The 22,767-nt window shown below is 36.6% G+C and overlaps 1 protein-coding gene and 1 long non-coding RNA gene across 6 annotated transcripts in view; one reads left to right on the top strand and one right to left on the bottom strand.

The window, feature by feature from the left end:
- The window catches only part of GPC5 (glypican 5), a 1,343,656-nt gene that overhangs the window by 209,981 nt on the left and 1,110,908 nt on the right, over nt 1–22,767 (top strand). The window lies entirely within an intron of this gene.
- Nucleotides 1–22,767, bottom strand: part of LOC119865214 — a 39,969-nt gene that overhangs the window by 12,586 nt on the left and 4,616 nt on the right. The window contains exon 2 of the long non-coding RNA XR_005376467.1: nt 10,876–11,087. This is a non-coding gene — a long non-coding RNA (uncharacterized LOC119865214). The remainder of the gene's footprint in view (nt 1–10,875; nt 11,088–22,767) is intronic.

Genomic DNA, 22,767 nt, shown 5'->3' on the forward strand with positions numbered 1-22,767 from the left:
TACTTTTAAAAATGTATGTGGTTGGCTTTTAACTGTTGGAACCAGGTTAGGTAGCTTCATGCCTTAGGCTTAGTAAACGTGAGCCACTGCCTGTAGACCTGGATGCTATACTTTATGGTCTTCATCCAGATATATGGGACTCTTTTTACAGTAGCAAGAAAGCAGGAGATATCTTTAAAAAACAGTAGCCAGGGGCACCTGGGTGGCTCAAGTCACTTAAGTGTCTGCCTTCAGTTCAGGTCCTAATCCCAGGGTCCACATCAGGCTCCCTGCTCGGGTCGAGTCTGCTTCTTCCTGCCCCTCCTCTCATGCTCATGCACACTCTCTCTTTCTCTCTTAAATAAGTAAATAAAATCTTGAAAAACAAAAAAAAACCTAAAACAGTAGCCATTTAGGAAGTCAGAGAATATGGTGTGAACTGAAAAACACCCGCACAGTTATATCCTGATGTTGCCTTCAAGAAAGACAGGCATTGAAACACCAAAAAGTAAGTGTTGTGCTCCTCAAAACAAATCATGCTTCAGTAAAAAACAGAACAAAACAAAAACAAACCCAAAACAAAACCCTGGAGGTAGCTGAAAACTGCCTGTGTCTTAGAGCACCACTGTGAGGTGCTGATTGTAAGTGCTTGTGGGTAGATGGGGCTAGAAGGGAGGCTTCAGTTCCGTTCTTTGAAATTAGAACAACATGAATGAAATGGCCATTAACAACTCTGGCACCTGTTTCTAGATATAAGAATTGTTCAGGGATTCAAGGAGGAATTAGAGAATTTGGAAAATACCCTTCAGCTTTATGTGATCAGGGAGGCAGTCCGATCAAGCTGTAAGAGAAGAGATTTTACTAAGAGATTTTACTTAGAGAACCAACCAGAGAGGCAGGAAAGGTAACTGGGCTGCTGGAGAAGGCAAAGGAAGAACTTCCTCAGAGCCACAGTGTCTGAGATGCTCCTAAGGTGGGCATCAGAAAATGAACACCTGCCCAGTTTTATAAGATCAGAAACTCTAAAGAGACATGATAAAGCCTAAGAGAGATAAAATTCCAGAAAACCAACTGAAACAATCCATCTAAAGTAAATAAAGGAAACCATTAAGAGGTAGCCTTTTAAAGCTGCACCTTGAAAGAGGGTAGAACATGGTAGCCAGGGGTTCAGAGAGAAAGAAATGAGCAGATGGTGGTCAAGGAGTGCAAAGTTTCAGTTATTCAAGAACGTATTCTGGAGATTTCCCATACAGCAGTGTGACTGTAGTTCATGCTCTCAGAAGAGAGATTTTAAGCGTTCTCATCACGCGCACACACACACACACAAAAGAAAAAAGAAAATGTTAATTATGTGAGGTGATGGATATGTTCATGAGCTTGATTGTGGTGATTATTTCACAATGTGTATGTATATGAAAGCATTCAATTGTACACCTTCAATATATACATTTTTTATTTGTCAGTTATATCTCGATAAAGCTGGGGAAAAAACACATATGTCCTCTGAAGCACAATTTAGATTGTTTATGAGGAAAGCTATGTGTGATAATTCTCTCCCACCCTAGACTTTGTAACGACAGATTTTTCTTAAGAACTTTCTAATTTAACTTTAGTGTTTTGGGGTTTTAAAGACTTAACCACCAAAGAATTAAGAACACAAATGGAAAATTAAAGATCTTTACAATGAAAAAGAAAGAAAGAAAGAAAGAAAGAAAGAAAGAAAGAAAGAAAGAAAGAAAGAAAGAAAGAAAAACTGAAGCTTGAAAGAGCATAGACTCCTGATCATCGTGCTGGCTATACCAAGTAAGAAACATCTGGACATGTTTGGGAGTGGTGGACAGTCTCCCTGTGAAATGATCAGAGAAATGTCAGCTGATTGGTGCACATTTATTGTAAATCCTCATACAGAAACCTTGTATCTTTAGGGAATACACTCAAGGAATCTGTAGAATAAGGATTCTAAAGAGAGAGGAAGGGGAGAAGAAACACAGAGACTTATTGGAGTGGCTCCAGGCAAGATAATGATAGTTTGAGTACAAGCTTGCTTTAGCTGTTCAAACACTTCTCACAGTCTCAGTGCTTTTTAACTTAATTTTATTATAGGAGATAAAAACGAGAGAGTTATGTTAGAAAAGAGTGTATCTGGGCCAGGAAGTAAAAAGAAATATAATGGAAAGAAGCCTCATGAACACAGAAAGCAATGCTGTCTTACCTGAGTGAAAGCGAAAGGGGCCAACCTCAAGGCAAAGTCATTCAAAGCATAGCTTAGGCTGCTTGAAGGGGAGAGAACACCAGCAGAGAGAAAGTAGATGTTAGAGGCAGAATCCAGACTACAGGAAAATATGTAGCCAAGAAAAAGAAAAGATGCTATTAAGGTCTGGAACAATAGAAAGCTCTGGAAGTAAGGATCATCCAGGGGTCATGATGGAGGATTGACCTCACTTAGCCCCCAGGGCAAGAGACTTTAGGAAGACCACCTGCATCTTCTGGTCCACATTCCCCCAGTTGTTACACATGTAAGAATAGGTCTAAGAGGCAGATGACTTTGGGTTTAGCAGTGACCTGGAAAAATGGGGTGATCACAGCTACCCTGGCCTGGGATGGAGCTCGCACTCAGCTAAGCCTGAATGTGCTGGAAATATGAAACTCAAATTAGAAAAAAGAAGATTCAGAAGTTTTGATTAGGCAGAAAGAAAAAGAAAGGTGCCTGCAAATAAGACCCAGTGACTGGGCTTGCCACCCATATGCGTTTCTAAACGTTGTAGGAGAAGAACGCCAATCTCTGAGAGAAGATAATGAGCAAAAATACCCCTTTCCAGTTATGATAAATGTGAGGGGCCAACTTGAACAACTCTTGATGCCCAATTGGGTTTCAGTTCCCAGTGTGTGTGTGTGTGTGCATGTGTGCATGTGTGTGTGTATCCACCTGTCGACATCTAGCATATATGGTGGGCTTCTGATGAAGCTCAGAATCTACTCCTCTTCTGTCAGATGTCACTCTAGTCTCGGCAAAAGCACTGGGTTTTAGGAACATCGTATTTCTTGGAACAGCTGCTCTAATAGCTGGGGATTGTGTTGCTTTCTAAATTTTGTGTGTGGAACCACTGTCCTGATAGTTATTTATTTATTTATTTATTCATTTATTCATTTATTCATTTATTATGATAGTCACAGAGAGAGAAAGAGAGAGAGGCAGAGACATAGGCAGAGGGAGAAGCAGGCTCCATGCACCGGGAGCCTGATGTGGGATTCGATCCTGGGACTCCAGGATCGCACCCGGGCCAAAGGCAGGCGCCAAACCGCTGCGCCACCCAGGGATCCCTGTCCTGATAGTCTTATGTGGTCTATTAACTCTTTAGACTCTTTAACAGTGAGACACATGGGTGATTTTAGTATTGAATTAATTAAAATTTGGATATGTTTCTTGTGGAAGATAACTCCAGTTAGTGCCTCTGAAGGAAGTTTAAGATAACACAGCCATCAAGAGCTTCTCTGGTTGAGAGGAAAAAGAAGAAATTGGAGGGCTTTAACTTATATTTGGAATTCCAACTTAAGTTTAGGATTTCGACATCAACTCAAAAGAGCAAGGGAATTTGACTTTGAACTTTTAATATTTTAGAAAATTTCTTTTTTCCTGGAAAGTTCATATTGGAGACTATTTTCAAATTTGGGGTAATTTTGTTATGAAACCTTTGAGATGCATTGAACAATATGGCTGGATATCATTTGGGATTGGGATTAGAATAAGTAGCAAATTTTCAGCATGCTATTTAATGGCATTGTTTTTAATTATTTGTGTGTGTGTGTGAGAGAGAGAGAGACAGAGAAAATTCATATGCTTTCAGAGCCAAAATTTCCAGTGACCATAAGCAGTCTGAAGAAGATTAAAAAAAAAAAAACTGCAATTATTGGTATGGAGGCAGTATGGCCAGGAATTTGGGAATGTGACAGCCCCAATGCTTCATGACCGAGGAAAGGAAGAAACCTGGGGACTTTCAGGGTGAAGGGACTTTCTTTTTCTTTGATTCATGTACCCACCTATAGGGATATTTCTTAGAGTAAGAATTTGAGTCTCAATCTTTCTCCATTCTCTGCCTTACTCCTTTCCCTCAGAGGAGGGGAGTGACCCCATTGGTGGTTTTGGAAATAGAGCTGAGCATACTTAGCTCAAGCTTTTCCCTTTTGCCTCTTCTGTTGAGTCTGACAGCCTTGCAGAGTGCACACAGTCTGCTCTCCTGTGTAGACAAAGACTTTGCAGGCAGCTCCCCACAGACAGGCCACTGACTGCAGCTGTGCCCATGCCTGGTTAGACATACCTGCTGTGAATTAGGCATATGTGCCTGTAAGTCCCTGCCACTGACCACCTAAGGTGGATATTAGATGGGTATTGCTTTTATCAGCGTGAAACAGGCATTTGTTCTCCATTTGACTCCCCTGCCTGTCTCTCAATTAGTGCCACATCAAATAGGGAATAAAAACATCCATCACTTACTGGCTTCCTCAAACTTCACCTTCGAGAATCATGACATTTTCTCATGGTATGGGTTATTTTGTTTATATTTTTCAAGTAAAATTCTTATCATTCTATTAAACTATTTCTAAAATCTCTAAGGCTGATAAGGGATAAGATGATTTAGTAAGTGTAAAATAATTTTTTTATTAAAATATTTTACTTATTTAAGAGAGAGAGAGAAAGAGGCAGAGGGAGAGTGAGAAGGAGAAGCAGATTCCCTGCTGAGCAGAGAGGTGGATGCTGAGCTCCATCGTAGAACCCTTGGGATCATGACCTGAGCTGAAGGCAGATGCTTAACTGACTGAGCCACCCAGGTGCCCCTATAAAATAATTTTGGTCTGAAATGAAAAAGACAGAAATACAGAATCGAATCAGGATTTTGAATGTAAGTGATAGTTGACATTGTCTGTCCCAACCCAGTCATGTTTTTGTTTTTGTTTTTTTTTAATGGTTGAAGGAAACTGGATGAGAGAGGCTAAGAGCCTAACTTAGGTCATGTAGCTTATTTGTGGCAGAATGATTTCCTCTTTTCCTCTGTAACCTTGACATGAGACGAGTTTCTACTTGTAGTTGAACTAGAACAAAAATAAATGGATACCCAGGTCTTATAAATCTAGGAACTGCTTTTAAAACAAATCACCTAATTTAGCTCACTCTTACAGTTAAGTACACTCTATAAACTCTATTTTTTATAGCACCTTCTTTATACTTTTGAGGGTAATACTTTTTCTCTACCTTTTTTACCTCACTTGATAAATACAGATGTTTTTCTCTGTTTCTACTGGAGCTTGAAATTAATATAGTTTTCTATACCAGTATTACCAATTATGTGAGCATTATGATGACTATAGGGCTTAACTAATGCTGAAGGGTAGCACAGGGGTAGATGACACTTATAAGAGCTTGCCATTTAGTACCTGCATGTGATTAGGTTGGAGAGACAGATGATGATTTTGTTATAACAGTAGTCTTGCTGTCTTCCCATTCTGGGTTTCCCAACAGTTCCCTCACACCTTTATGAATTTATACTTTTTAAAAAATATTTTATTTATTCATGAGAGACACACAGAGAGACAGAGACATAGGCAGAGGGAGAAGCAGGCTCCCTGTGGGAGGGGGGATCATGATCCTGGGGATCCCAGGACCCCGGGATCACGACCTGAGTCGAAGGCAGATGCTCAACCACTGAGCCACCCAAGTGCCCTGAATTTATACTTTAATTACTGGTCCTCTTTCTTTTCATTATGAGTCTTTGCTGCAGAATGCCTAATTTATTTTTTTGACCCCCGCCCCATGTGCGTATAATGCTACTCCTTGGAGTAAGAATTTTAGAGTAGCTTAAGACTTTAGGGTTAGAATAACCCCAATATTGAGAGACAGGGAAGTGGCTTGCCCAGAGTCACATACCCATTATTGTGAGAATGCACACTAGGGTCCTGAATTCTTAATTCATATTTTAATATTCCATTCAACCTTCTTATATGTGTATTTTTCAGAAAGATGTCCTTTATGTAGACATATATACGTAATATAAGCTGATGTAGAAATTTCCAGCAATAGAGAAGAGCATATAAATGAAAATACAGATTGCATACAGTTTCACAATTGAGAGGTAACCTTCAGTAACATTCAGTGTGTATCTCCCTCTGCCTTTTTTACACCTATGATCCAAGAGATTTGTCCATATTCACATAATTACTCATGTACCAGTATTTAAATATCGATGAGAATCCATTTTTCCTACACACCATATTATATGTAAACATCCACTTGTGGGGGATCCCTGGGTGGCTCAGCGGTTTAGTGCCTGCCTTTGGCCCAGGGCATGATCCTGGAGTCCCGGGATCAGGTCCCACATCAGGCTCCCTGCATGGAGCCTACTTCTCCCTCTGCCTGTGTCTCTGACTCTCTCTCTCTGTGTCTCTCATGAATAAATAAATAAAGTCTAAAAAAAAAACATTCACTTGTTGCTAGACATGTTTTAGCTGTCATTATTTTCCTTTATGTTATATATTTTTTCTGATAAATAAGATATTAGTAAATATTTGCTTAATATTGTTATTATTTAGCTGTATTATGCTTACATATTTTATTTATCTGGCATATATTGTATGAAGGTGGAGGGGTAGAATTTCAGCTTAATATTTTCTAGGAGAATGACTAGTTCCCTAGCACAAGTTACTGAATTGCCTTTCTCTCCCCACACTGATGCATTGATGCCAGGTATTCAGAGGTTTATACTTGCAGATAAACTTTAGAATTATTGTGTCAATTTCATATTTTCCACCCCCTTGGGATTGCATTGAATTTATAGATTTCATTTAGGGAGGAAACTGACATCTTTACAATGTAGAGTCTTCCTATTCAAGAAGAAGATGATATCTCTACATTTATGTGAGTCTTCTTTATCTCCCTCAGTAGTTTTATAGTTTTCTTCATTATAGTTTCTGCACATTCTTATTGCTTATTTCCTTCTCTGGTTGTTACTGTTGGATCTGTACAATTCACTTATATTTATATTTAAGAGTGTTAGAGATTCTATACTTTTTTTTGGTTAGTGTTGGAATTTTTCAACTATACAATAACATCTAAAAATAATCATTTTTCCATCTTGCAAATATTTATACTTCCATTTTATTCTCTTTTGAAAATTGCATTGTACAGCACTTACATTACAAAGTGAATTATAGTACTACTTATAAGTATCTTTACCCTTTTTCCTATTTTAATAGAAATGGTACTATTGTTTTAAAATTTCTTATGATGACTATGTCAAGCATTTGTTCAATTAAGTGTATGAACTATAACTCTTACAATATGGAAGTTCTATTTTCATTAAAAGCATAAATGATAAATATGTGTATGTATATATTAACATATATACTTATTTGTATATACCCTATATGTACTGTATATTTATGCACATATGCACACACCCTTTTAAAACAAATTCAAATTACCATGAAGTAGTTCTTTCTGTTCTGTGATTATAGCAAACACAGAATGATATTATAATCATGGATATTACATGGATAAATAGGAATGATTTGTGGGTTGTGGTAAGATGATCTTGCCTACTCTACCAAGTGTATCTCCCAAAGTTGTGTTTGGCTGCTAGAATTCTGACTGAGAAGATTTCTTCTCATTAATGAATGTGCCTTTTATCGATGACTTATTCATTAATTTAAATTAATGGGGTGTATTATTCAATTAGGTTTGACACCTTAGTTTAAATTAGAAGATCACACCTTGAATTTGTTGTGGACAGTTGAGGGCAGATTGAGAGGAGAGTTGTAGCATAGGGAATTCTTTTACCTCTTTCTGGGAACCTGGGGATAACAGACAATATTAGAGGTGAAGAAAAATTTGCCAAAATTGGATTTTGGAGTAAGAAAGTTGTACTTTTCATCAAGTATATTTACATTTTTATCTAAATATCTCTTCCCCTAAAAGAGTGAGGGAGAGATCCATGTTAGAGTGTAGATATTTATATACTAAGTGTGAATGGGTGACCTTAAAATATTAAGTGTTTTATGAAGAAGACATCCTCAAGGAACAGTGGAACTTTCCTTTTATTATACCTATTGACTACAGACATGACATAAGTAGTCATGCAGGATACAGAAACCAAATGAGTTTATGGTTCTGGAAAGAGTAAGAGCCAGTAGTAGAGTTTAAGAAAAGCTACCGCAGAGGATGAAGGCTAGACAAGAGTCAGGTGACACTGATGCAGCTCAGAAGGATAATGAAGCACCACAGCCACTAGTAGGATGAACAGAGAATGGAGGTGGTGAGAAACAGAACTGGCCCAAAAAGAGAACCAGAAGACCTTTGCTACTTTGGTGGAGGAAACAATTTTGACTAAAAGAACAGTTTAATATGATCCCTAAATTGGATTTGGTTTTCCAGAGACCAAGAAAGAGTGACATATATTAGATTGGAACAAGGGCTCAATACATTCTTCAAGACCTCCTCCATGAGGAGAACTGGCCACTCACTACTTCCACTCTGCCCCTCTGTACCTGTGAGGAACTGATCTAGAGATACCAGATGGAGTGAAATCACCTCACCCCTTCAGACAGCACAGTCCTCCAATTAAAACAACAGCAAAGGGAGAAAGGGTTACCTCATCGGGGGACAATGTTGGAAATACAGGGCCCAGAAGAAGTCTCTCATTTGTCTTTAGACAGTAGTAGAAAGCAATGCTGGGATGGGACAGGCACAGGGAAGAGACTCATTTTGGGTGCCATGTTGACAGTGCTGTAACTCTCAATTCCTGGAGCTTTGCATATCTCACCTCAGAACTGGTCTCAGAGGGATGGATATGTGGATTATGAAGCCACTTCTCTGTTTTCAGTTTCAAATCCTTATATTTTCCTTATGAATCTATTTCCAACACCTTTTCCTCTTTTTATTTGATTTATGATGGAAAATTCCAAATCCATTATTGCTTAAATGTAGAACTCTAAATTGAGTGACTTTAAAACTTTTTAAAACAAATATAACCTGTTATTTGAAAGTAGATAACTTTATCCTAACTTAACTAATTATATCTTCAACGATCATGTCCTAAGCTACTGAGGTTTAGTAATTCTACATATGATGAATTGGGATGGGAGGTTAATTTTCAACCCATAAGAAGGGCTATATAAAACACATCAGTAAAATTAATTTCATCTGTTCCTTTTTGCTGTTTTATTGAGGCCACTAGAAACATTGATGTTATGCATTTGGCCTATGCTATGTTTCTGTCACATAGTGCTTCTTCATGATACTAGCTAATGCTCACTGATATATGCAGGCTTTGTTCTAGGACCATTACATATATTTAATCATTTAACACTTAAAATAACCCCATTTAGTATGTGTTATTGTTTGCCTTTGTAACTGAGGGATGAAGATGTCAGCCCCAGGCCACATAGACAGGGAATAGCAGAGTCAGCATGTGAATGCGGGTACCCTAGCTCTAAAATAGGCATTCTGAGCTGCTCTAGAATAACACATCCTTATAGAGCAATAATATATTTAGTCAGTCTTTGGAATTTGAATAATATCAGTTCCTCATATTACTAGACACTGGATACATCTCTATTAATCTCCCCTTTTCATTTCTACTTTTCTTTGGTCTGTGCTTCAATTTTTCTTGATAACTTTTTACCTCTAGCATTTTTTACTAATCAATACCTATGTTTTTTTTCTGTTACTCAATGTATATTTTATTATGTGTTTTATATACTTATCTGTTTTTTATAGCAGAGCTATATATATATTTTGCTTCTTTAGCCTGTCTTTTGTTTTAAAACCTTTAGCATTTATTAGGAAACAGATCTTCTGGATTTGTTGAATTCTCTTAGGAAAAAATAATATACTATATACTTTAAGATAGCTTTTATATTTGTGGTTATAGACACTCTTTAAAAATGTGGTGGCAAAAAACCCCACAATGGAATGAATCATGACCAAATTCAAAATATACTGTTATTAAGGGAATAAGACCATAAAATCTTTTCCCTCAAAGTGAGAAAGGTATTTTAAAACAAATTTGTCAGCAATGGTAGATTTAAGTGATTTAAATTTAATGAAATGTCAGTTTTCATTCTCATAAAGCTGTGCATGTGTCTGTTGGAAGATGGCTGAATGGAAGGACTTGAGAAGTTTGCTTTCTTTTTTTTTGGCTTTATCACTTGTTACATGACCTTGCCCTTAGATAGACAGAAGGAATCAAGACAAATTGAGTAGGAGGCTAGAAAATGCTCTTTCAACCGCTACTTAAGGGACTCAACTTCTTTCTTCTGACATTAGTGCAATATCCTATTTTTCTTCCTTTTCTAGAGCTTCACGTTTGACCTCAGTATTCTTTACCTTGACTTTGAAACTTGTGCTTTATTTCACCTTTACTGCCTCTCATTTTGCCCTTTGAATTTGACCTATGCATTTCCCACTTGAGCACAGTAGTTTGGTCTTGACTTTCATCATGCTCTTCTTGGTGAGTATTTTATACTCTGACTCCACAAGCATGCACCTTAAACACAGCTAGAATTCTGGTGAGCCCTACCAGTGCATCTCAGTAGGAAGACCCAGATCCTGATCCTTTTCCTGACTCTGGTTCTCTTCGATACCTTTGTTAATGGCTGTATCATGAGAATTTATGACAAAAATGACTTTGGAAATTTGTGTAAGATAGGTGTGAAACCTTGATAATAAAGGATTTCCTTATTCTACAATAGTATTTACAATGCTGCTAAAGCTTTTACATGAGAAATGAAGTCTAGTCAATCATCCAAATTTATGTTTCTGTATCTGAAACAGCCATGCTGTCATTTGGGACAGTATTTCTGTAATTTTAGCAAAAGATCACTCACAGAGCTTGTTATAATACAGACCTTTATAGGCTCTTCCCTAGAGATTCTGACTCAGATGATCTGTGTGGGACCCACAAATTTGCACTTTTAACTAAAGCTTTGGTGTTACTGATGATGTCCTTCTGATGACCACACTTTGGATACCGTTGATGTAGACCAAACCTCCAGGTGATCATTTGTTCTAAGTTACTTGGTAATGTATTAATAGAAGCTAATATGTCAATCATATTCACCTAAAGAAAATAAAAAAAGATTATTGATATTTTTTGTTTCCAAATGTTATACATATGAATAATGAACAAGTAGTTAAATTCAGCAGTGACTTTGGTAAAAAGGTTTTCAAAGACATAGTCTAGAAATCTTATATTAGGAATATAGATGGCTCAGGATATTTGAAGCAAAGTACCTTAGAAAATTATCTTTACCCAAGTTATACAACTAATGATCTTTGCCAAAAGATTCACTTTAATGCCGATTTAAAACTACTTTAAAGATTCCTGATATGGAAAAGGAATCCTCCTTATGGTTGGGTGAAAATATTTTTCTTAAACATTTAGAGAAATGTACTTTTTACATTTGTCATTATGTGTAATATTTTACATTGAGATAAATTCTGTATTTCAACTATCAATGTAATTTCTACTGTCAGAAAACTAAGTAAGCATAATTACATTTACATATGGTTATGGTCATCAACATTTAGATAATGATTATCTAAAACCATTTAAATAATATGAAGTATAAATTACGTTTTTTTCAATGACACAAGCAGATAACTCAAAATTCTCAATCTTACATTTCATAAATGATTTTATATGTTTATTTTCACAATAAGTAAAATATTTATTGTGTACAGAGTACTAGCCCAGCAATCTGTTAGGTAATCTGAGACAAAAGTCATAAAAGGCATCTATTCTACTTTAAATCCATGCTCATGATATAGTATAGGTAGACTCCCAAATCCACTCTATAAAGCAATATGCTTTAGTTATTTGGAAAAGGAGAGAGAAGTCATTTGAATCTAGACTAAAAAGAGGTGTAGAATTCATAAAAAATATGTGTAAGTTTCTGAATATGAGTGAGTAAGTATGTGTAAAAGTGGAAAGAAATTAGGGACATTTGCAATTCAAACTAGTAATCAGATCATACATTCGGAAAATACTGTTTGTTTTAAATTTCCATAACTTGCCCATAAAATTATTATTTGTTAAAATGAAGGATATATTAAAACAAAGTAATGAAAGAAAATATTTACAAGAGAAGTAACAAACTGAGCAACATAGTATATGTGTGGTGTGTACACATGTGTTTGTATGTGTGTGTATCTCAAATTTACCTATGACATTCATTCATGTGAATGTTTACTCTGTTCTTGTGCAGGGTATATATTTAGCAAACATGTCAAGAATAAATACAATATAAGCTTCCATATAAATCATCCATGAAAGGTACTCGTTGCTCCATGGAGAAACTATGCCCCTGTAGGTTAACCCTGTCATTGATAGCAGTGTAACATTCTGCATTTGAACCTTGTATTCAAATCTATGCTTCATGTCATTATTTAAAACAAAAGGTTACCTTTGAAAGTGTTGTTTAATAGAAACCTTTAGGTTTGCATGGGAATTGGCCTCATGGATCTCCAACTGCCAGGAGCTGAGCTGACTGAGGGCCCTGGAGCTGAGCTGTGACATCTATTACTCCATTCCTACCAAGGCCATGCCTTCATGGGCTGCTCCCTGTCAATCGTGAGTGACTGTGGCAGGGAGATGAAGTCAGGCTTGTTTCTAGAAGACACCAGAGGGACTTCTTTGACTCTTGACATTGGCTCCTGGCTGCCATGACAGCGTTGCTGAATCTTCCTTAGAAGACAACAGACTACAACACTTCTGCCCAGCCTTCTCTATTTCACTCTGGGGCTGACTTGTGTTATGATCTGAAAGCTCTCCCAGCTTTTCCTGGCTTCCTCCCAGTGTTCTCTTACTGTAAGAGAAAAATCCTACCCTAGTAAGATCCCTGCAAGTAATCCCATACGGGCATCTGCTTTTTAGAGGACCCTGCCTAACTGTCTTAGAGTTCTGCCAGTGAAACAGAACCAGTAGGTTATGTGTCTATATTGAGGAATTGGCTCATGTGATTATGGAAACTAAGTCCCATAATCTGTTCTCTATAAACTAGAGACCCAGAAGAGCTGCTGATAGTTCTAGTCCCAGTGCAAAGGTCTGAAAAGCTGAAGGTTGGTGGTAGAAGTTCTAGTCCAAGGACGGGAGATGACTGATGTCCTCTCTCAGCAAACAGATAGAACATTCTCTCTTCCTCTGCCTTTTTGTTCTATTCAGGCCCCCAGCAGATGGGATGGTGCCCACCCACATTGGGGAGAGACATATTTTTTACCCAGTCCACTAATTGAAATGCTGATCTCTTCCAGAAAAACCCAAGCAGAAACACCTAGAAATATTGTCTAATCAGATATCTGGGCACCCCTTGACCCAATCAAGTTGACACTGGAAACTAACTGTCATACCAGCACACTGTTTCAGGAACAGTATACCATGTACCAAAGAGGTGTATACTCAAACAAACATGAGGCCACTGATGACAGCCTGTAATTTGTTTTCTGACCACAATATCAATTGTCAAATCTAAAGGGCGCTTACCCATTGCTGGAACCCCTCCAGCTCAAGGTGGCTTCTCTAGGAAGCTTTCCTTATATATTTATTCACTTAGTGGTGATTCTCTTCCATTTGAACTTTTTGATAAGATTAATACTAGTATGAAAAAGTTCCTTCACATACACAGTGCTATTTCAATTCTAGGATGCTTCCTTTAGCCTTTTCATTCATTTATCCAACATTTATTGCAAATTGATTTTATGTCAGGTATGATCCCAGACCCTTGGAGTTATGTGTTGGACATAAGATTTATTACATGAGTGGCACAATTTTTCTTCCCATTAAAAGCGAAACAAAAGTGTCTTCAATTGCATTAAAATAGTTTCTGTGGGGTTTTTTTTTTTGTAATGAAGCAAGTTAAGTACCATAAAAAAACAAAGTAAAATGTGAAATAGCCATTCTGTTATATATTAAACAATGGGAAAGTCAGCTCTATTATGTGATACGTATAATTGGTTTTCCTGGACATAGGTAGTGATTGAGAAGGCCTTGTATGGTTTAGGTCACTTTTATTATTTTATAAATATAGTATGTTTATTATGAAAAGCAGAAAATGTAAACAAGATAACAGAAAAAAAAAGCATAAGTAAATTCACTATAATTCTAGCACCCAGAAATTCTCACTGTTAACTTTGTGCTGTATAGCCTTCCAGAGTTTTACAGTAAAACACGTATGTATACCCCCCCACACACACATGCTTGCATATGCTCAGGTATATTATCATTCATTTTTCCATGCATTTACTGAAATCTAGCCTGTGCCAGTTCCTGCAATAAGGACCATGGAAACAGCAAAAGGAAAACATCACTCCCAACATCCTGGAACTTGACTTGCAGGCGTGTAGTATCTCTGCAGTGGTCTCTTGGGTCTGTGGAGTGACATCTCTGTCTGTCTCTGAGTGAAGTCTCGCTACTGTCTATCATGGGACACCCTTCATTACATACATAGCTGAAACTGACTCCATGTGGCTCCACACAGGTCCTTGTGAATATGCAGTGAGCTTACATGCAGCACAGTGTACAGTCCATAGGAAGTTCTGAGCCACTGCTGCTATGATCATACTACTGGTTGTCTCTTCCTGGTATCACTTAGAGATTATGAACTACCATAACATTGACCAACCCTCAGTGCTAGTCACTCCGGATTATGCTGCAAACTGCCCTGTGATTGTAGTCAAAACTTACACTTGGAACCACGGTGAGTTGTTCTGTCCACAGCATGTCAGCAGAGCACATCTGCACTTGTCAGCAGCTCCAGAGATCTTCTGTTGACCTGAGTTGTGGCATCTTGAAGGAAGGCTGAGAACTCCCTTATGTGTCCTGCTCCCACCCTAGTGTTTTCTCAAATGAATTGTAGTGTATTCCATGTGGATTTCTTTTTTCAAAATTACCCCCAAACATGTCATATACATTTGGTGGTACTTTTCGAGGCAGTAACAGATCACCAAAAACTTAATTTCACTGCTATTGATTGCTATAGGCAGCTTTTTAAAATGCATAGCTTTTATGAAAAACTCTTTACTTTGAAATAATTATAAATTCATGAGAGGTTGCAAAAACAGTACATAGAGTCTCTTCAACCCTATGCCCAGCTTCTTCCAAAGGTGATACCTCACATACCAGTGCAATAACAAAACCAGAAAATTGGCATTGGAACAATACTGTTAACTGGGCTAGAGACCATATTCAGTTTTCGTAAGTTTTCACATACACTTGTGTATGTGTGTGTGTGTATCTCTGTGTGTGTGGTTCTGTGCAATTTGATCACATATTTAGGTTTGTATAACCACAACAGTCAAGGTACAGAACTGTTCCATCACCCCAAAGGAGCTCCCTTTGCTACTCCTTCTAGTTTACCCATCCCCACACCCAAGTACCAGTCCACACCCACCCATCTGTCTTTACAGTCCTATCCTTCTAAGGTATGTAACCTTTTGGAAATGGACTTTTTTTTTTCATAAAACAGACTCTTTTAAAACGTACTCTTTTTTCTTGATTATATACCACAGACATCTTTCCATTAAACTTGCTTTACCATTTATTTTCATTTGTTCTTTTACGTTGAAAACAAAACAAAATTAAGCAAACAAAACAATGCAAGACAAGATGACAAAACTTTGAAATAAAAATAAAACTTCCTGGAGCCTGTCAGATGTAATGAAGGCACTTGGTTTTCAACATGCACTTAATTAACACCAATGAAATCTTTTTTTTTTTTCTTAAACTGAAAGTGAAAGCAGATATTTGGTCCTAGTTTGTCTGTCTACTCCATACTAAACTTCTGAGAAAGCAAATAGAAAAAGAACTATGGATGTTGGTGGCACAAAATTCTCATAAACTTTTTAAACATAGCAGGCTGAAAGTCATTTATTTGCTCTATATTGAGAAAAAAGTCTTAATTTTAGTGAAGTTATAAAATTATGTGATTAAGTTGAAAAAATCATTCAAGTTTTCTTTTATATAATGTATTATATGTATATATATATTATATGTATATAATATATATAAATATTTTAGAGAGAGAACAGTGGGGAAGAGGCAGAGGGAGAGAGAGAGAGAATCTCAAGCAGACTCCCCACTGAGCCATAGGCCCTGACATGGGGCTGGATCCCAGGACCCTGAAATCATGACCTGGAATGAAATCAGGAGTCAGATGCTCAACCGACTGAGGCACCCAGGGCCCCTCATCTAAGTTCATTTCAAAAACTATCCAGCAGTTTTCAGTAAAGAGTTTCTCTTCAAAGTCATTATTAATATTGAGTGTATTTCTAACATTGCTGAATATTCAGTAAGTCATTGATATAAATTCAAGTAATTCAAATGTCAGGCCGAGTTCTCAGTAGTGATTTACATTGGCAAGAGTTTTATGAGAGTGCATTATTAGTTTGCTGACTGCCTTAATATATAAAGGTTATAAAAGAATTTTATCCAGCAGTTATGAATTTTAGCATACCACCAGGTAAATATAAATATCCAAAAGAATGCATGTGGCTTTTAAACTTCCTGCAGAAATGGTCAGAGTGATTCAAGTTTTCAAATTATGGACACCCTTTTTTTTCATTAAATGGTGCATATAGTCTTCTCACATACGGAATGAAAACATATCATAACATTTTGGAAATATTATAGAATCCTGAAATTGGCTTTGGTTTATCAGCATTTCCTTTCCCTACTGTATCTCTGATATCTCCACTAATACCCTGAGTTTAACTATATGTACTCTGGGCACTTCAATTTATGAAACCATTCATATATTTTTAAACTATCAACTTAAAAAATTTGTCCATGTAGATATTATTGTAATTCAGATGGTGGTGGCAAGAGTCTCAGAGGATGATTAAATTTGGGTGTTTCACTGCCTAAGATTTGATTTTTTAATTTGCATGTTAAGCACACAACTTTATTAGTTTCCCCAGAATCAATCAGTTGGGTGTCAGATTTAAAAGAAACTGATTTATAAAATAAATGTATTATGTTAATTATGGAATTCTAAACGTGGGGGTTTTTTTGGCACACTCTTCTGGTGACAGGAAGTTGTCTTCTCAGGAGATGAAGTTATAGGGAAGTTTGCTTGTTGGACAAGCAAAGTAAAGTAAAGTGATTTGGATATTTCTTGACGCTAGTTCTCAAGATTTTGTTAGAAAACTTGAGAATGAGAAAGACGACAGATTCCTTTATCTTATACCAGGGATTCTGATGTAGGAGGTCTGGCCTTCGGTATCTGTTACTGAGCATAGTGAGGTTATTCCTATGCCATTCAGCAGAGAAGCACTTATGTAAGTCGTATGTCCATCAGTCTGTGGTAGTCTGCTGGCCAACTCAAAGGATGTTTCCACACAATACCATTCATATTAATCAAAGCATTCTTGTCCAGGACAGTGTTAAAAACATTTTCTTCTTTCCACCCTTCCCTCCTTCTCCCATTATTTTTTTTATAAAAATTCTCATCAATTTCCTAAGTGAAAACATCATAGGTAGTTCACAATTAAATTACATCTTATATTAGATGTTCCTTTTTAAAGAGCTTTAAAGGTATTCTTGGTATGTAATAAACTGCACATATTTTAAATGTATAATTTGATAGGTTTTGATGTATGAATAAACAGGTGAAACCATAATCTCTATCTAGGTAGTGAAAATGTCCATTCAAAAAATACCCACATCCAAAAGTTTTCATGTGTGGCTTTATAATTTCTCCCATCCACCGATCCTACTCCCCTATCTTAACCATGGCTCCGCTTTGTATGTTTAGTGGATCTCTTTCTGATAGGTCTTAAGAAGGCATTACTAGCTTGATGAGATTTTAGAGGGGCCCTATGATTTTAAGTTGGATATTTTCCAGGAAAGATTCACTTTTTAAGCTGAATGTTGGAGGATTCCTGGACACACAGAGGAAAAATTACCATCACTTTTCTGTAGGGCAACATCACCTATGTCTGTAATTTTTTAGATTTCCATGCTCTTGACTCAGAAATTCTATCTTGAAGAACATAGGTATGTGCTTGAAGACGCTTGTATGAAGATGTTCATTGAAGTAATTTTTGCAAGTAAAAGAAGATTGGAAAATTTATAAATATATTTTTTAAAGATTTTATTTATTTATTCATGAGAGACACAGAGAAAGTGGCAGAGACATAGTCAGAGGGAGAAGCAGGCTCCCCGCAGGGAGCCCATATGGGCCTCAATCCTGGAACTCTGGGATCACGACCTGAGCCAAAGGGAGACACTCAACTGCTGAGCCACCCAGGTGTCCCTATAAATATATATATATTTTAAATAGGGGATTGGTTAGGTAAACAATGGAATATCTATATAGTGGAATAACATTTAACTACCAAAATTATTTTGTAAGTTGTTTATTATTGTAGAAAGATATTTATGATGTATTACTCATGAAAATCCACTGGGAAGAGTATATTTATATAATATGAACTATTAAAATATATATCGGAAAGTATTTATTTTAGATCAACAATGTGTCTCTGGTTAAACTATGAGTATTTTAATATTTTCCTCGTTTGTTTATATTTTTTCTAATTTTTATATTATGAAATATGGAAACAAAATATTAGTGAAAATTATATTTCACATAATAGACTTAGCTCTTCACTTAGCTCTTCAATTTCCTAGCTCTTCACATTATCAGGTTGATTTCTATTTTCTCTTTCTTTGTTGTCTGTTATATGCTTTTACCCCAATATTAAGGTTTAAACCCAGCTCCAGCTCAGCCTGTTTCTTGACATTGCTTCTCCTCATAAATACTTACTCAGAGAGAATCATCTACTTCCTTTATGACGGTCTCAAAGCAGAGCTTCTGGGCCTATCATTGCATCTGGTACACAGTATTGCAATGATTTCTTTACACATTTCTCCCCTACAACTGAAATCAAGTTGATGGCACTAAATATATCTTGCTGAATTTCTGTTTGCCTCAGGGTACTTAATATGTGCTTATTCAGACACTGACAGACTGAATGAATGGCCTTCTCCATGTATCAGGTGCAAATGAGAGTGTTATATGAGAGTTAGATAATTTCAAACTGCGTGATATTAAAGGCTGTAGTCGTTCTTTTTCTTTTTTTTCATTTTAAAATCACCATAAAATTACCTTGAAAAAAATTCTGAGAATTTAAAATAAGATAGCTTATATAGTAACTGATAATTCCTAGACCAATTCTTAAAAAACAAATATAAACACATTCTAAAATTCATAAACAATTATGACCCTTCAAATTAAAGCCTTCTGGAGATATGTGGAACCATGTAGAAGTCATGATTAGTGAGACTGTATGTATGATGTAATTAATATACATTGGAAGGGGTTTTCAATTTAATGTGCCCATTTTATAACAAAATATAATAAAAGGTACTTATCCCAAAGGACATTTAAAGTTTTGAGAAACATCAAAACCAATAAGTATTTTGTACTAGGCAGATTTTCTAAAGTGTACTTTGCTAAGTAGAGTACAAAATATTTATTGGTTTTCATCTTTATCACTAAATTGAATACAAAATATTGATGAGAATATCATTAAAGATGAGTCCCAAAGCAACAATAAATAAATATTCCAGTATGTTTGACTTTAGAGAAAAACCTTTTTAAAATGCCTGTCAGCTAAAGATAAAATTTTTAAAATATATGGAGTTAATTGCCTGATTGAGAAAACTGCTATTTTGTCAGGAGAGGAGAGTGCCTGGCATTCAACTCCCAGAGGAATCTCTACTTAGAGGTGAGAGAAATTATGAAGTCTCTTAACTGCACAGCACAGCAGCATATTATTTACTAGTTCCCCTAATAAATACAAATCATAGCCGAGGTGATCTCTGCATACCTGAAAATCCTTTTCGAGATTGTCAGTTGAGAAATGCATGCCACAGAGTCAGCCTCCATGCATTACTCTGCCCCTTCAAAATTCACTGCGCTCTGTTTCTTATTACGTTTACTCACCAGTTTGAAAGGCAATACGGTCTTTTATATTCTTTTTCCAGAAATAGAAGAAATAGGGACAACGTGCAATAAGTAGGACACTTAAATTGATGGCCGCATTTAAATGTCTTATTATCTCCTTAGCTGTGTGTGCTGTCTGTAGATGTTCATGTATTTTTTGGAATAGCCTTACTGGCATCATGCATGAGTATCCCCTAACGCAAAATGGCAAGCAACAATTCACCAAAAAATATTACTGAAGAATATAACCAACCATGGGATGGAAACAGATTACTGAGTATAGATTTGCTAGTAAGGGTAGGGATATAGGATGGACCATAGCCTAATTTTTGCTTAACCATCAAAATATGGAGAACTATGTGTTGGATAGGAATGAGATTTTATCAAAGTCATTATTATAAAGACAGATAAATGTGAGGTCTTGGAAAAAGTATTTAAAAACAACACACACATATATGTATCAGAGAAGCTCCGTATTATAAAATCATATCAGTTCTTTGGTAAAGACCTTGATGAGGGCAGCTCAGGTGGCTCAGCGGTTTAGTGCCGCCTTCAGCCCAGGGCCAGATCCTGGAGACCCGGGATCCAGGCCCATTGTCAGGCTCCCTGCATGGAGCCTGCTTCTCCCTCTGCCTGTGTCTCTGCCTTTCTCTGTGTCTGTGTCTCTCATGAAAAAATAAATAAAATCTTAAAAAAAAAAAGACCTTGATGAAATTTCAAAACATCTGTAAAGCATCCATGACTCTCCTACCCATAACTGATCTGTATTTGGTCCAAAGCCAGTTGAAAATCTCCATTCTTTGAAAGTACTAATTTTTGGAAAATCTCCAAAAAATCACAGTCTTTGTCTTTCCTGCCATACCTGTTTAGTGTGCTTATTTATTCAACAAATATTATTGAGTATTTGTAATATTCTAGAAAGTATGCTAGATACAAAATAAATAAGGAGGGTTAGCAGAGACAGTTTACCAAGAAAAAACTCAAGGTTGATAGTGAAGACCTGGGAACAAATCCAGGCTCTATTGTTCACAGAATGTGAAAGTGGCTTCATCCCTGCATCTAGCAGTTTCTTCACTAGAAAATGGGAAGAAAAGCATCAGATACCTGATAAGGTTAGAGTGAAGAATAAATGAATATGTATGTATGTATATACACCTATATAAAGTTGTACATATATGTGTGCATGTGTATATAAACACGTGTATGCATATGTACATAGATACCAAATACATATATGTATACATATAATATATATAATATATTATGTATATATTACATATATAATATTCCAATACATAATACACTTATACTCTTAACCACAGATGTTGGGAAACCACTGAATATTTTAAGCAAAGCTGTGTTTTAGTTAGTTTTGAGATTTGTATTTTTGAAAGATCACACTGGCAGAAGATAGAAGGTAAATTAAAGAGATGAGATCAGAAGTAGGGAGACAAGCTAGATGTCTCATGTAATTGATAAGAGACAATAAAGGCTTGCACTAGGAGCATAGCTAGGATGAAGGGTCATCTCTAAATGGGGAGAGGAGAAGAGTGAAGGAAAGGCCAGGGGGAGTCCTGGATGATATTCAAAACTTTTTGGGAAACTGGGTGGTGGACACTGGTGCTATGAACCTGAAAGAAAAGGGTTAGCAGAGCGGATCCTAACTGGGGGAGATTTTTGCCTCCCATGGGACATTTGGCAATGCCTGGAGATATTTTGGGTTGTTGTCGGGAGATATTTTTGATTGTCATAACATGGAGTGGGTTGGGAATTCTATTGGCTCCTGTTGGGTAGAGGCCAAGGTTGCTGCTCAGTACCCTACCATGTGCACAACAGCCCTAACCACAAAGCGTATCCCACTCATATCCCTAAGGTTGAGAAACTTGACCTTGAGGAAATAGAAGCAAGCTTTAGGCACTTTGGTAGAGAAGGGAGATGTTGAACTCAGGTTTGGACATTTTGAATTTGAAATGCCTTCAAATATGGTGATCACTCTGCTTAGGTTACATGGCTTATCAAGAATCAAGTTGTGGGGTAATGGGATAAACTTGAAAAATTGGTTGCAGCCACAAATCACAGGGCACAGATTACGTATAAACAAAATAGAGAGATTCAGTTATGAATATGCAGACATGATGGTTACTTTCGAATATTACATACATATATATTTAACTGTCTATATAAAAAAGAATAACAGTGTGGACTATGGCTTCTCTGGATATTTTCATAAATTGTTTAGCTATTTGGGGATGCTTGGATGGCTCAGTGGTTGAGTGTCTGTCTACCTTAGCCTCAAGGCGTGATCCCAGGGTCCTGGGATGGAGTCCTGCATCAGACTCCTCGTAGGGAGCCTGCTTCTCCCTCTGCTTATGTCTCTGCCTCTCTCTGTGTATCTCTCATGAATAAATAAAGTCTTTTTTTTAAAAAAAGAAATCAAAGTTCATTTCAGTTCCCACTTAAAACAAACTTGTACCACCTCACACCTGAAGGATGGAGATCATACAGATTATGCAATATTAATAAATTTCAGCTGAATTCCAATAGTAAATAAAAACATCATATCGGTATGGTCTTATCTATAGCATATTTCTTGCCTTCAAATTGCTTTGTTTTATATTTTAGGAACATTTCTTTGGGGTGTTAGGGGGGAAGCTCAATCTATTCTTTTCACAGATCTGTTGGTTCCCAAGATTTAATTAATAAGGCCAACTAATTCAGATAATTGATTCCATAGCTGCAAATTATGAGCCAATTATCCACCTAAATTGACCTTTCTGGTGTAATACTATTTGAATT

The sequence above is a fragment of the Canis lupus genome, chromosome 22, assembly GCF_011100685.1.
Source record: "Canis lupus familiaris isolate Mischka breed German Shepherd chromosome 22, alternate assembly UU_Cfam_GSD_1.0, whole genome shotgun sequence".
Classification (NCBI taxonomy): Eukaryota; Metazoa; Chordata; class Mammalia; order Carnivora; family Canidae; genus Canis; species Canis lupus.